The sequence below is a fragment of the Triticum dicoccoides genome, chromosome 4B, assembly GCF_002162155.2.
Source record: "Triticum dicoccoides isolate Atlit2015 ecotype Zavitan chromosome 4B, WEW_v2.0, whole genome shotgun sequence".
Classification (NCBI taxonomy): Eukaryota; Viridiplantae; Streptophyta; class Magnoliopsida; order Poales; family Poaceae; genus Triticum; species Triticum dicoccoides.
This window is the reverse complement of record NC_041387.1, coordinates 443798471-443812914: the sequence shown is the minus strand read 5'-3', so window position 1 is coordinate 443812914 and position 14444 is coordinate 443798471.

Below are 14444 nucleotides of genomic sequence, written 5' to 3'. Positions count from 1 at the left end.
AACTTCGCCGATCGAGGACGAGTGGCTGGACACCGCCTCGGGGGCTACAATATCTACGGCGATTGAGCCAAACACCATCCCTGTCCCTTGCAAAGCCCGTGACTCCGAGGTGCCGGACTCCTCTCCGGACTGCGAACCTCCCGCGCCCCCGCCAATCAAATCCGATTGGGTGCCGGTTATGGAGTTCACTGCCGCGGACATCTTTCAGCACTCGCCCCTTGGCGACATCCTGAATTCACTAAAGTCTCTCTCTTTATTAGGAGGGCCCTGGCCAGACTATGGCCAGGAAGGTTGGGATGCGGACGACGAAGAAATTCAACACCCACCCACCACCCACTTCATAGCCACTGCCGAAAGTTTAAACGACGTGCTCAATTTCGACTCTGAAGACATTGACGGTATGGATGACGATGTAGGAGATAACCACGAACCATCACCTACAGGGTATTGGACAGCCACCCCATCTCACGATGTATACATGATGGATACACCTAAAGGAAGTGACGGCGATGGGACGCTACGAAGGATGAATCCCTCGAAAAGCAGTCAAGACGGCGACGAAAGCGCCGCCCAAAGTCCCGCCTCGACAAAGACGGCGGCCATACAGACCCAACCACAGAGCAGGTCGAACCGGTGGACGACGAACATGCCACTTAACAACCGTCCGAACAGGACAACTTGGATAAACAATCCGTCCCCGGCGAAGATAACAGTCCGAACGATCTCACACCGGACAAGTTGTTGGAGCAGAAGAACCTCCACAAAAGGCTCGTCGCCACTGCGTGTAGCCTGAAAAATCAGAAGCGAAAGCTCAAAACAGCGGAAGATGCACTCAGAATCAGATGGAGCAAAGTACTCAACACCGTAGATAAATACAGCGACAGTCGCCAAACAAAGAGCTACCCGAAGTGCAAACTACTGCCTGAATTCAATGAGGAGGCCTTAGAGCCCCCGCAATCAAAGAACAAAGAGGCCGCCCGGTCGGATGGACGACCACATGACAAGCATAGAGCGGCAAGTGGCGCCGCACACAAGCCGGCACGCGATCCGCATAAGGATTCACATCAAAAGGATGGCCCAGTTAGGTCCATCTACGGGCCAAGAAAGCAAGCTCTTCTAAGCAATGCAACAGGCCAAATATCCGGACATCATGACACACCCAAATATAGGGGAGCCGCACACCCCCTATGTTTCACCGATGAGGTGCTGGATCACGAATTCCCAGCGAGATTTAAACCCGTAAACATAGAGGCATACGACAGAACAACAGACCCGGGAGTGTGGATTGAGGATTACATCCTCCACATACACATGGTTAGAGGAGATGATCTCCACGCCATAAAATACTTACCCCTCAAGCTCAAAAGGCCAGCACAGCACTGGCTTAAAAGCCTCCCTGAAAATACCATTGGAAGTTGGGAAGAGCTCGAGGATGCTTTTCGGGCAAATTTTCAAGGGACTTATGTCCGCCCTCCGGATGCACACGATTTAAGTCACATGACTCAACAACCCGGAGAGTCGGCCTGCAAATTCTGGAACATGTTCCTCACCAAAAAGAACCAAATAGTCGACTGTCCGGACGCCGAAGCCTTAGCAGCTTTCAAACACAATGTCCGAGACGAATGGCTCGCCAGGCACCTTGGCCAGGAAAAGCCAAGAACAATGTCCGCACTAACAAGCCACATGACCCGCTTTTGCGCGGGAGAGGATAGTTGGCTGGCAAGATGTAGTACCAGCGACCCAAGTACATCCGAAGTCAGAGATGGAAATGGGAAACCACGACACAGCAAGGACCAGCGCCGGACAAGGGGAAACAGCCCGAAGAGCATGGCAGTCAACACCGGATTCAAAAGCTCTCGGCAGAATCATAAAAAACTGCCCCTCAAGGATAACAGCCACGAGCTATCCAACTTAAACAAAATCTTGGACAAAATATGCCAAATCCACAGTACCCCTGGGAAGCCTGCAAACCATACCCACAGAGATTGTTGGGTCTTCAAGCAGTTCGGCAAACTCAATGCCGAACACAAGGGGCTCGACACACCAAGCGAGGACGATGACGAACCCCACAAGCAGAGCACCGGAAAACAAAAGAATTTCCCACAAGAAGTCAAAACAGTAAACTCACTTCAAGTGACAAAAGGGAAAATCAGAGCGGCGCCCATAGAAATACGCGCCGCACGGCCTATCCCAGCAGAGTCCCGACATTGGTTGTCAAAACCAATCACCTTTGATCATCAGGATTACTCCGGACGTATCCGGAATGCAGGATGGACTGCCCTGATATTAGATCCTATAATCGACGGACTCCAATTCACAGAAGTCCTAATGGACGGCGGTAGTGATCTAAACCTGCTATATCAGGACACAATCCGCAAAATGGGGATAGACCCAACCAATATCCGCCACAGCGACACCTCCTTCAAGGGGGTAATGCCAGGCCTATATGGCCATTGTACGGGCTCCCTACTGCTAGAAGTTGTGTTCGGCTCTCCGCCGCGAAAAGTTAACCTTCCATATCGCCCCATTCAAAAGTAGCTATCAAGCACTATTGGGACGTGAAGCTTTCGCCCGCTTTAACGCAATACCGCATTATGCATCTCTTACACTTAAAATGCCCGGTCCACGCGACATCATCTCATTAAAGGGAAGTATCAAGTGTTACTCAAGCACGGAAGAACGTGAGACTGCCTGGACAGTCACACAATAATCCGGCTCCGCTAAACCAAGCACCTGAACAGGTCATTCGGACCCCGGACACGGCTAGACGAGTCGGCGTAAACATATAAAGGCCTACTAGCCGCACACCCCCGTATAAGGGGCTGCATGCATGTACAACAAGAGACAATAAAGCTCAATTTTATTCGCTTTTCGAATCGTACTCCATTTATTTAATATAAAGTACATTTTTTAGCACGACCTTTCTTCAAGTAAGTTCTTCTCTTTTACAGATGAACAACATGCTACACCCGTCCAGGATACGGCACAACGGATACACAGGCGCAGACGTGCAGTAGGGACCCGTTGCAAGGATTCTTTTCAGATTAAGACCCTGCGTAAACCTTTTTTACTGTCTCTTGTTGATACACATCCCCCGGTTTCTTGCTATAACCGAGGAGGAGGCTGGCGTTTTGGCATCGGCCGCGTCAGAATTTTTTGCGCGTACCTGGACACCAGGGTCTTAGGGCATTGTTCTACCCATTTTCATAAAGACCGAATACCTTAGGGAGTGTTCTGCGTCTCGAGTTAGGCCTTATATGCATCAGCTCCGAATCATGTCTTTGGTCAAATGTTGGGTTTGCCAGGCTCCTGTGTTTTGCTGCCTTACGTTCCGTTCTATCGGCTAACACGGCACCAGGAGGACTACTGCGATTGTGCCCCGGTTCGGCCTGGCGAACACCTCAATAGAGAAAGCCGAAAACTGACTGTCATGATATAGCGTGAGACTAGTCAACCACTCGATGACCCACCGAAATGTTTAGAATTCCTTCGCGTTAACGAAGGACCGTTTCCTGGTCAGGCACATACGCACCCCGAATTCGGGAGAGCGCGGTGCCCCTAGGGGCTATATAGTAGCCCCACCATTCAACTCCTATGGCTAAGTGAAAGTGATAAAGCATTATAGTCCGGTTGCCTAGTTTGCTACACTATCACCTCCTTTACAGGACCAAGACGTTGGATTAAGTGTGAAAATGCGCCTTTTTCGCAAACACCCCCGCACTATGTGCGTGGGGGCTGAAGCCGAAGACTGCCATCTTTCAGGTTATATACACATATACATTAACGGCCGCACAGGAGGTATTTTAATACTTGAACGCACAAGTATAAAAAGCCCTTATATTATATTGAAACATTGTTTCACAAATCATACATGTCATTAGAACATAATATCCTTCGAGCACTGCGTCTCTATTAAACGAGCGCCCTGCAGGACTTCCTCAAAATAGTGCTCGGCAGGTACTCGGCTTCTGTACGAATCCTGGGATGCAACGTCGGTGGCCTTCATCTCCAACCAGTATGTCTTGACACGGGAAAGAGCCATCCGCGCACTCTCTATGCATGCTGACCGCTTCATTGCACCAATATGCGGCACCGCACCAAGGAACTGCTGCACCAAGCCAAAATAACTCTTCGGCTCGGGCCTGTTCGGCCACAAATGAGTCACGACATCCTTCATGGCAAGTTCGGACAACCTATTCAGCTCAGCCCATTCGGCCAAACGATCGGTCAATGGAAGAGGATGCTCTGGACTATGGAACTGCGACCAAAAAAGCTCTTCCATTCCGTGATCCTTTTGGCCTCGGAAGTGTTCGGCCGCGTCTGCGGCACTCGCCGCAAAGTCCAGATAAGCATCCTCCGCACCCCACAGCTGGCCCAACTAAGCATACTTGGGATCCGTGAATTTCCTCCACAGCAGAAAAGGCTTTCCAGCCGCAATATCTTTGGCCTGACGTAGGTCCTCTTTCATAGCTCTCATTGCAGAGCGAGCATCCTTGGCCTCAGTAGCGACCTTTTTCAGGTCCTCTTGTTCCGCTCGACCTTCTTTTTCAAGAAGCTCGGAACGGTCGGTAGCATTCTTCAACTTTACGGCCGTCTCGGCCATTTCTTTCTTGCTTCGGCAGTGAGCAGCCTGTTTGGCTCTCAGCTCTTCGACCGCTTTTAAGGCAGCCGCATCACTTTTTCGGGCTTGCTCCTTGGCTCGGGCGAGTTCCGCCCGAAGGTTCTCCATGGGAGCGACACCATCTGCCTCAAGCATACATGTTGTAAGGCACAGACATTAAGCTACCTTACCGGGTGTCCGCGGAGAAGCTGCATACCTTGTGACTCGTCAAGCCGCTTATTGACAAGCGCGATGTCAGAATCCGCCACGTCAAGTTGCCGCTTTAGTTCGGCAAATTCATCAGTCCGGCTTGCCACCGGACGCTTCGCCACCTACATAGGAAGAGCGCATATTATACCTGGGATTATGATCCTCGGCGTGCTGTCATTTTTGACAACGCACCGAGTCTCAGGGGCTACTATCTATACAGGGCGCATTCTATATGCAAAACTGTCAGAAGGTACATCATTTTGCATTCCTCAAAACCCGTCAGTAAACTTATGACGGCGTCATGCAATCCGCTTTCAGCGGATGAAATCCTTTCAATCACCGTACCCATTTGCGTATGGTGATCTTCCGAGATAGACGGTCGCCCGAGCAGATCTTTCAGCTCCTCCGACCGTACACCAGTCGATGCCGGACTCGTCCGATGGCCTTTTTTGAAGGCCGGACGTGGAGGGCTTTGAGGGGACATACGACTGCCTTCGGGCCCCACCGATTCGGAGAAACCCTCCGCGACGACACATCAGGGTCGTCTGCCTCGCATGATGGTACGGCAGGCGGAGGCGTTTCACTCTCCATCATCTCCGGATCGAGATCCCGTGAAGACGATCTCTCCTGAGAAGGGCTGAGATCCGAACTACAAGGAAAAATTTCGGTTATCTTCAGAAATAAAACAGGGATGGCTCTCATTTTAAGAAAATGCCCCTCTTTACTTACGGCTCGCTGGAGGGCTGATCTCCTTGGGGAAATAGTGCGGCCTGGGCATCTCCCGGCGCAGGACCCTCTGGCGAGGATTTCTTCCCCCGCTTCGAGGCCTTGGTCTCCGGATCATCAGAAGCGGTCCTCTTCTCCCCTTGGAGGGAGGGATTCTCGATCCCTCCTTTCTTTATAAACTCCTTCACGGAGTCAGTAGCTCCCTTGTTCCCCACTTCGCCTTCTTCAAAAGGCGCAACCTCTAGCATCCTGGTTAACATAGGATCCGGCATGGTCTCAGGGAGGGGGGCCGGACACCAGATTAGTTTTGCTTTCGCTATCCACTCCTGTTCAAGGGACAACTCTTTTAAAGGCAAGTTTATTATAGACATACGGATAGCATGTCCGGGTACATGACTACTTACTTGAGTATTCGGGCGATTGCAGCCCAGACATGCGTCCTCGGTCAAGTCCGGACACATTGCTCGTGATCCGAAGAACAGTTGGTACATCTCCACGGGCGTTACACCCATAAAATGTTGGAGAGCTCGTGGTCCCTCCAGATTGAACTCCCACAGGCGGAGGGGGCGACATTTGCAGGGCAGGGTGCGACGAATCAGCATGACCTGCGCTACTACGACCAGATCGATCTCTCTCTCTAGGAGGTCTCGAATACGGCCCTGCAACAAGGGCGCGTCCTTGGACGGCCCCCAGTCGAGCCCTTTATTGACCCATGACGCCCGCCGCGGCGGAGGACCCGAGCGAAAGGCAGGTGGTGCCACCCATTTGGTGCCCCTGGAAGCTGTGATATAAAACCACTCTTGTTGCCACAGACTGAGCTCCTCTTGAAAAGAGCCCTCGGGCCATGGAGCGTCAATATTCTTGCTTATAACAGCCCCTCCGCACTCTGCCTGCTGCCCCTCGATCATCTTCGGTTCCACTTTGAAGGTTTTGAGCCACAACCCAAAGTGAGGGGTAATGCAGAGGAAGGCTTCACATACGACAATGAACGATGAGATGTGGAGGATGGACTCCGGATCCAAGTCATGAAATTCCAGCCCATAATAAAACATGAGCCCCCTCACAAAGGGGTCCGTCAGGAAGCCTAACCCCCGAAGGAAGTGAGGCACGAACACCACGCTCTCACCAGGCTTGGGAGTGGGAATAACCTGCCCTTGGGCAGGCAGCCTGTGCGAAATTTCGCCGGTTAGATACCGGGCGTCTCTCAGCTTTAGCACATCTTCTTCCGTGATGGAGGAAGGCATCCACCGGCCTTGCAGGTCGGAGTCGGACATCCTCGGAGGTCCGAAGCGTCTGAATCTAGAGCTTTGGGTGTTGGAACTCGAGGCGAGGGGCGGATTCGATTGAGATTGAAAGAAAGGAGCGGGCCTTGGTCTCGTTATAAAGAGGTTGAATACCAAGAGCCCTCCCCGTGACCGTTGGGGACTTGCCTTCGATAGAGGAGGCGTCCCAACGGGCACGACTGGGTTACCCACACCCATATTAATGAGAATGTCGGAATAAGGGGACACGATCTCTGCTTTGACAAGACATGCCAAAGAAACCACCTCGCTAAACACGCTGAGGTGGGACAGTAAAAATGATTCCAATAAAGGCTTGGCCGTGGTGTGACGTCACGCCGCAGAATACATCAGCAGATTGAATTTGTGTAAAGATTATTCTCTCTATGGTGGTATGTGGAACTTACTTTGCAGAGCCGGACACTATCCTTGTGTTCAAAATCTTCTATGAAGTATTCGGAGGAGGAACCCGCCTTGCAATGCCGAAGACAATATGCGCGCCGAACTCGTCATCATTGAAGCCTGGTTCAGGGGCTACTGAGGGAGTCCCGGATTAGGGGGTGTCCGGATGGCCGAACTATCATCGTTGGCCGGACTCCTGGACTGTGAAGATACAAGATTGAAGACTTCGTCCCGTGTCCGGATGGAACTTTCCTTGGCGTGGAAGGCAAGCTTGGCGATACGGATATGTAGATCTCCTACCATTGTAACCGACTCTGTGTAACCCTAACCCTCTCCGGTGTCTATATAAACCGGAGGGGTTTTAGTCCGTAGGACGAACAACAATCATACCATAGGCTAGCTTCTAGGGTTTAGCCTCTTTGATCTCGTGGTAGATCTACTCTTGTACTACCCATATCATCAGTATTAATCAAGCAGGAGTAGGGTTTTACCTCCATCGAGAGGGCCCCAACCTGGGTAAAAACATCATGTCCCTTGTCTCCTGTTACCATCTACACGAGATCCACCGGTTTTGACACCGACAACCGTAGTTTGAGGAGTTCATGTATTCACTATGTGCTAATGCTTTGTTCCGGTTCTCTATTAAAAGGAGGCCTTAATATCCCTTAGTTTCCGCTAGGACCCGCTGCCACGGGAGGGTAAGACAAAAGATGTCATGCAAGTTCTTTTCCATGAGCACGTATGACTATCTACGGAATACATGCCTACATTACATTGATGAACTGGAGCTAGTTCTGTGTCACCCTATGTTATAGCTATTACATGAGGAATCGCATCCGACATAAGTATCCATCACTGATCCATTGCGTACGAGCTTTTCACATTGTGTGTTTCGCTTATTTACTTTTCCGTTACTACTGTTACAATCACTACAAAACCCAAAAACATTACTTTTGCTACCGTTACCTTTATTATCATACCACTTTGCTACTAAATACTTTGTTGCAGATACTAAGTTACCCAGGTGTGGTTGAATTGACAACTCAACTGCTAATACTCAAGAATATTCTTTGGCTCCCCTTGTGTCGAAACAATAAATTTGGGTTGAATACTTTACCCTCGAAAGCTGTTGCGATCCCCTACACTTGTGGGTTATCAGATTCACCTACCCAATGAGGAAAATGAGAGCTCCGACGACTTTGTCATTCCGATCATTGCTGCACTAGTGCCAGCTGTCGAGTAGATCTTATCTTGACAACGGTCGTGTCCGAAGGGCATTTATGTGTTATCATGTCCGGTTGCCCTGTCTATAAATAGCCGCCCCCACAACGAGTAGTTGGTTGAATGTTGTGAGAGAGAGATTGACAAGTGTCATTTAGAACAACCCATCCTCTAACGACTTTGAGAGAATCCTAAGTGTGAAAAGTTTCCAAACACCCAGAGCCCAAAGTGATTGAGCATCACTGAAGAAATTGTCCTGTGTGATCCGAACGCTTGTTACCTTTAAAGACTGTGATCTTACAGATGGTTAGGCGTCATGTTCTCAGCACCCAAGAGGAAATTGTGACACGTCAGTGAACAAGTCTATGAAGGTTGTGGAAGTCTACCTTGAAGACTTACTACAAGTGATTGGGCGAAGTCTAAGTGACTTTAGCTCAAGGGGAATACATGAAGACTTAGTGTCTTCTGGGTTCAATCTCAAGCCGCCCTAACTAGACGTACAGTTGCCACAACCGGAAGTGGTCAAACAAATCCAGTGTCTTCATCGAGCAATCAGGTTCTATTTCCTCAACCTTTCACTTACTCATTTGTATGTTGAAGAACTTGCTCCCTGCTATATGAAGACTTTGACTAAAGACTTTCTCAATTTTGTCAACATATGTAACATATGTTTTTCTTTAGTCACTGCACTCCTCACTAGCTTCTCTCTATGCTGAAGTGACTGTATGTTTCTCATTCAATGTGTATGCTTCATTTCGTCATGATGGCTTTGTTGTCACTATGTTTCGCATGCATATGACTAGTTTATCTTCTGCGTAGCATCTCATCACCATGTATTTCTTCACTAAGTAATTCTCAGTGAAGAATTTGTTAAAATCTCCCAATCACCCCCCTGTGGTTGATATAACGCACTTTCAATTGGTATCAAAGCAAGGTACTCCCTTGTTCTGTGTGATTTTCGTTTAACCATCTGGAGTTTTAGTTATGTTGACCGCATGTATGATTAAGGTCTCCAATGTGTGCCCAGTCTTAGACGACACAAACTACCCCTACTGGAATAATAATGATATCTGGTTTGTCATCAAGAATGGTGTACCCTTTGTTACTCAGAGCATTAATGTTGTTGATGTGAAGAGATTCGCCAATTGGACTCCCAAGAAAATAATATCATTTGTGGGCATCTGATGAAAGGGTATTAAGGCAGAGTAAGTGCTTTGAAGTCAGAAAAAAATTATATGGAACCGGCTCTCAAAGTCAATGAGGGAGTTTCAACTCAACGTGACACCTGAGTTGATGTTCTTCGCAATCTCTTCAACCGCTTCAGAAGATTCAAAGACTAAAATGTTCAATGCAGCTTTGATCACCTCACCAACATCTCCAATGAGATTTAAACGCTCTATGCTACTGACATCACTGACTACAAAGTAGTAAATAAAATGCGAAGGTCACTTGATTTTTCATCTGACACACTGTCAGTGATGATTCAAGAGCGTCCGGACTACAAGTTTCTAGATCTAGCTCATATTCTTGAGAGGCTCAATACTCATGAATATCAACAATCTGAGAAGAGAGATCTCTATGGACCAAGTTGTGGAAGGTCTCATGCATTGAAGGCAAAAGCAATTTCCTCATTTAAAAAATCTGACTGCAGTCTTGGTGATCCTGATGAAATTGGTTGTGAGCTGGCAATGCTAGTGAGGAAGTTCCAGAAGTTCTCTAGAAGAGGTCATTTGGAAGATCGTCAAGGGATGACGTGAATCTTCCTCACGTGACTACTGAAAGGATCGATATGGTTGACTAGGGGGGGGGGTTGAATAGACAACTACCAATTTTTTAGCTTTTCTAATCAAATTAGGTATAGAAACAAATAGGTTGTCTACATATGCAACTAGCTGAACAACCTATATGATGCTAACAACAATCACAACACAAGCAAGCAAATGATACAACACAACAATAGCTTGCACAAAGTAAAGGTGAGAGATAACCAGAAGCGGAGTCGATGGAGACGAGGATGTGTTACCGAAGTTCCTTCCCTTTAGGGGGAAGTACGTCTCCGTTGGAGTAGTGTGGCGGCACAATGCTCCCTGAGAAGCCACTAGGGCCACCGTATTCTCCTCACGACCTTGCACAATGCAAGATGTCATGATTCCACTAGTGGTCCCCTTGAAGGCGGCAACCGAAGCTTTACAAACAAGGTTGGTGATCTCTTCAGAACTTAATTGGAGGCTCCCAACACCCCCACAAAGCTGCACCACAATGGATTGTGGCTCTGAGGTGTCCTCTTCCATCTAGGGCGCCCAAACACCCAAGAGTAACAAGATCCACAGGGGATTAGTGGGGGCATAAAATTTCTCTCGGTGGAAGTGTATATCGGGGCCCTCTCAAACAAACCCTAGATAATCAATATGTTTTGTTGGCTAGGGAGATAGATCGGGCAAAAATGAGCTTAGGAGCAACAATGGAGCTTGGGGACAAAGAGTTAAGTCAACGCGGGGAAGAAGACCTCCTTATATAGTGGGGGAACAAATCCAACCATTTTCTACCCACAAGTCACGCACAAGCGGTACTACCACTTGGGGGAGCGATACTACCACTGCACATGGTAGTTCCATACAAAACATGCAACTAACATAGTCACGGACGCGCTAGTGCCGCCGGAGCAGTACTATCGCTCGCACCAGTGGTACTTTCTGCTTAGTGTTGCACACTGAGGTGGAACCACGATAGTAGAGTCAGGTATATTGTTGGAAATATACCCTAGAGGCAATAATAAGGTGGTCATTATTATATTTCCTTGTTCATGATAATCGTTTATTGTCCATGCTATAATTGTATTGGCTGGAAACTCAAATACATGTGTGGATACATAGATAACAATATGTCCCTAGTGAGCCTCTACAGGACTAACTCGTTGATCCAAGATGGCTATGGTTTCCTAGCCATAGACATGAGTTGTCATTTGATAACAGGATCACATCATTAGGAGAATGATGTGATGGACAAGACCAAACTATAAACGTAGCATATGATGATATCAAGTTTATTGCTATCATTTTTTGCATGTCAAGTATCTATTCATATGACCATGAGATCATGCAACTCACTGACATCGGGGGAGTACCTTGTGTGTATCAAACGTCGCAACGTAACTGGCTGACTATAAAGATGTTCTACGGGTATCTCTGAGGGTGTGTGTTGAGTTGGCATGGATCAAGACTGGTATTTGTCACTCCGTGTGATTGAGAGGTATCTCAAGGCCCACTCAGTAATAGAACATCACAAGAGGCTTGTAAGCAATGTCAATAAGGAGTTAGTCACATTATCTTGTATTACGGAACGAGTTAAGAGACTTGCCGGTAACGAGATTGAACTAGGTATGGAGATACTGACGATCGAATCTCGGGTAAGTAACATATAGCTAGACAAAGGGAACTGCATACGGTATTGATTGAATCCTTGGCATCATGGTTCGACCGATAAAGATCTTCGTAGAATATGTGGGAACCAATATGGGCATGTAGGTCCCTCTATTGGTTATTGACCGGAGAGGTGTCTCGGTCATGTCCACATGATTCTCGAACCCGTAGGGTCCGCACGCTTAACATTCGGTGACGCTAGAGTAGTATTGGGATATTCACGATGGTGACCGAATGTTGTTCGGAGTCCCGGATGAGATCCCCGGACGTCACGAGGAGCTCCGGAATGCTCCGGGGGTAAAGGTTTATACATGGGAAGTCATATTTTGGCTACCAAAAAAGTTTCGGGTTTTACCGGTATTGTACCGGGAAGGTTCTAGAAGGTTCCGGAGGAGTCCAGAAGGGTCCCTCCAGCACCTATGGCGTGCATGGGCTGTAGGGGGCGTGCTAGCCTTACTGGGCCAGGGGAACCATCCCCAAAAAGGCCCATGCCCCTAGGGGAACGGAAACCCTAAGGGGGAGGGCCCTCCACTTGACTTGGAGTGCACTCCTCCCCCTTGGACGCCTCCCCTCCTTGGTGGAGGAGCTACGGCTGCGCCCCCGGGCCTCCCACACCCCTATATATAGTGGGAAGGGGCGTGGGGGCTGGGCACACCAATTCCCTAGCCCTGGAGGCAGCCCTTCCTCTCCCATTACTCCGTTTCTCCTCAGACCGCATCAACGGTAGCGCTTGGAAGCCCTGCTGGGATTGCTCCATCATCATCTCCACCACGCCGTTGTGCTGGTTGAGATCCCATATACTTCTCCTCCCTCTCTTGCTGGATCAAGAAGGAGGAGCTGTCATCGATCCACACGTGTGCTGAACGCGGAGGTGCCATCCGTTCGACACTTGATCGGGAGTTCATGGGACGGATCGTGATTGGATCGTGAAGACGTTCGACTACATCAACCGTGTTTCTTAACGCTTCATCTTAGCGATCTACAAGGGTATGTAGATCTAATATATCCTCTCATAGATGTTCATCTCCTAGATTGATCTTCGTGAGCGTAGGATTTTTTTGTTCCCCATGCAATGTTCCCCAAAAGTGGTATTAGAGCTAGATCTATGCGTAGATGACATCACGAGTAGAACACAAAGGAGTTTGTGGGCATTGATATTCAGATTGCTTCCTTCCTTGGTCTTTTCTTGATTCGGCGGTATTGTGGGATGAAGCGCTGATACGTCTCCAACGTATCTATAATTTTTGATTGTTCCATGCTATTATATTACCCCTTTTGGATGTTTATGGGCTTTATTTTACACATTTATATCATTTTTGGGACTAACCTACTAACCGGAGGCCCAGCCCGTATTGCTGTTTTTTTGCCTATTTTAGTATTTCGAAGAAAAGGAATATCAAATGGAGTCCAAACGGAATGAAACCTTCAGGAGCGTGATTTTTGGAACGAACGTGATCCAGAGGACTTGGAGTGCAAGTCAAGAAGCAGCCGAAGCCTCCACGAGATAGGAGGGCAGGCCCCCCCTATAGGGCGCGCCCCCTATCTCGTGGGCCCCTTGGGCGACCAGCGACGTACTTCTTCCTCCTATATAAGCCTACGTACCCCGAAAACATCGAGGGGGCCAACGAAACACAATTTCCACCGCCGTAACCTTCTGTATCCGCGAGATCCCATCTTGGAGCCTTCGTCGGCACTCTGCCGGAGGGGGAATCGACCACGAAGGGCTTCTACATCAACACCATAGCCCCTCCGATGAGTTGTGAGTAGTTTACCACAGACCTACGGGTCCATAGTTATTAGCTAGATGACTTCTTCTCTCTTTTTGGATCTCAATACAATGTTCTCCCCCTCTCTTGTGGAGATCTATTCGATGTAAACTCTTTTTGCGGTGTGTTTGTCGAGATCCGATGAATTGTGGGTTTATGATCAAGTTTATCTATGAATAATATTTGAATCTTCTCTGAATTCTTTTATGTATGATTGAGTTATCTTTGCAAGTCTCTTTGAATTATCAGTTTGGTTTGGTCTACTAGATTGATCTTTCTTGCCATGGGAGAAGTGCTTAGCTTTGGGTTCAATCTTGCGGTGTCCTTTCCTAGTGACAGCAGGGGCAGCAAGGCACGTATTGTATTGTTGCCATCGAGGATAAAAAGATGGGGTTTATATCATATTGCTTGAGTTTATCCCTCTACATCATGTCATCTTGCTTAAGGCATTACTCTGTTCTTATGAACTGAATACTCTAGATGCAGGCAGGAGTCGGTCAATGTGTGGAGTAATAGTAGTAGATGCAGGCAGGAGTCGGTCTACTTGTCACAGACGTGATGCCTATATACATGATCATGCCTAGATAATCTCATAACTATTCACTTTTCTATCAATTGCTCGACAGTAATTTGTTCACCCACCGTAATACTTATGCTATCTTGAGAGAAGCCACTAGTGAAACCTATGGCCCCCGGGTCTATCTCTTATGATATTTGCTTCCAATCTACTTTTATTTGCATCTTTACTTTTTGCATCTATATTATAAAATACCAAAAATATATTTATCTTATCATACTATCTTTATTAGATCTCACTTTC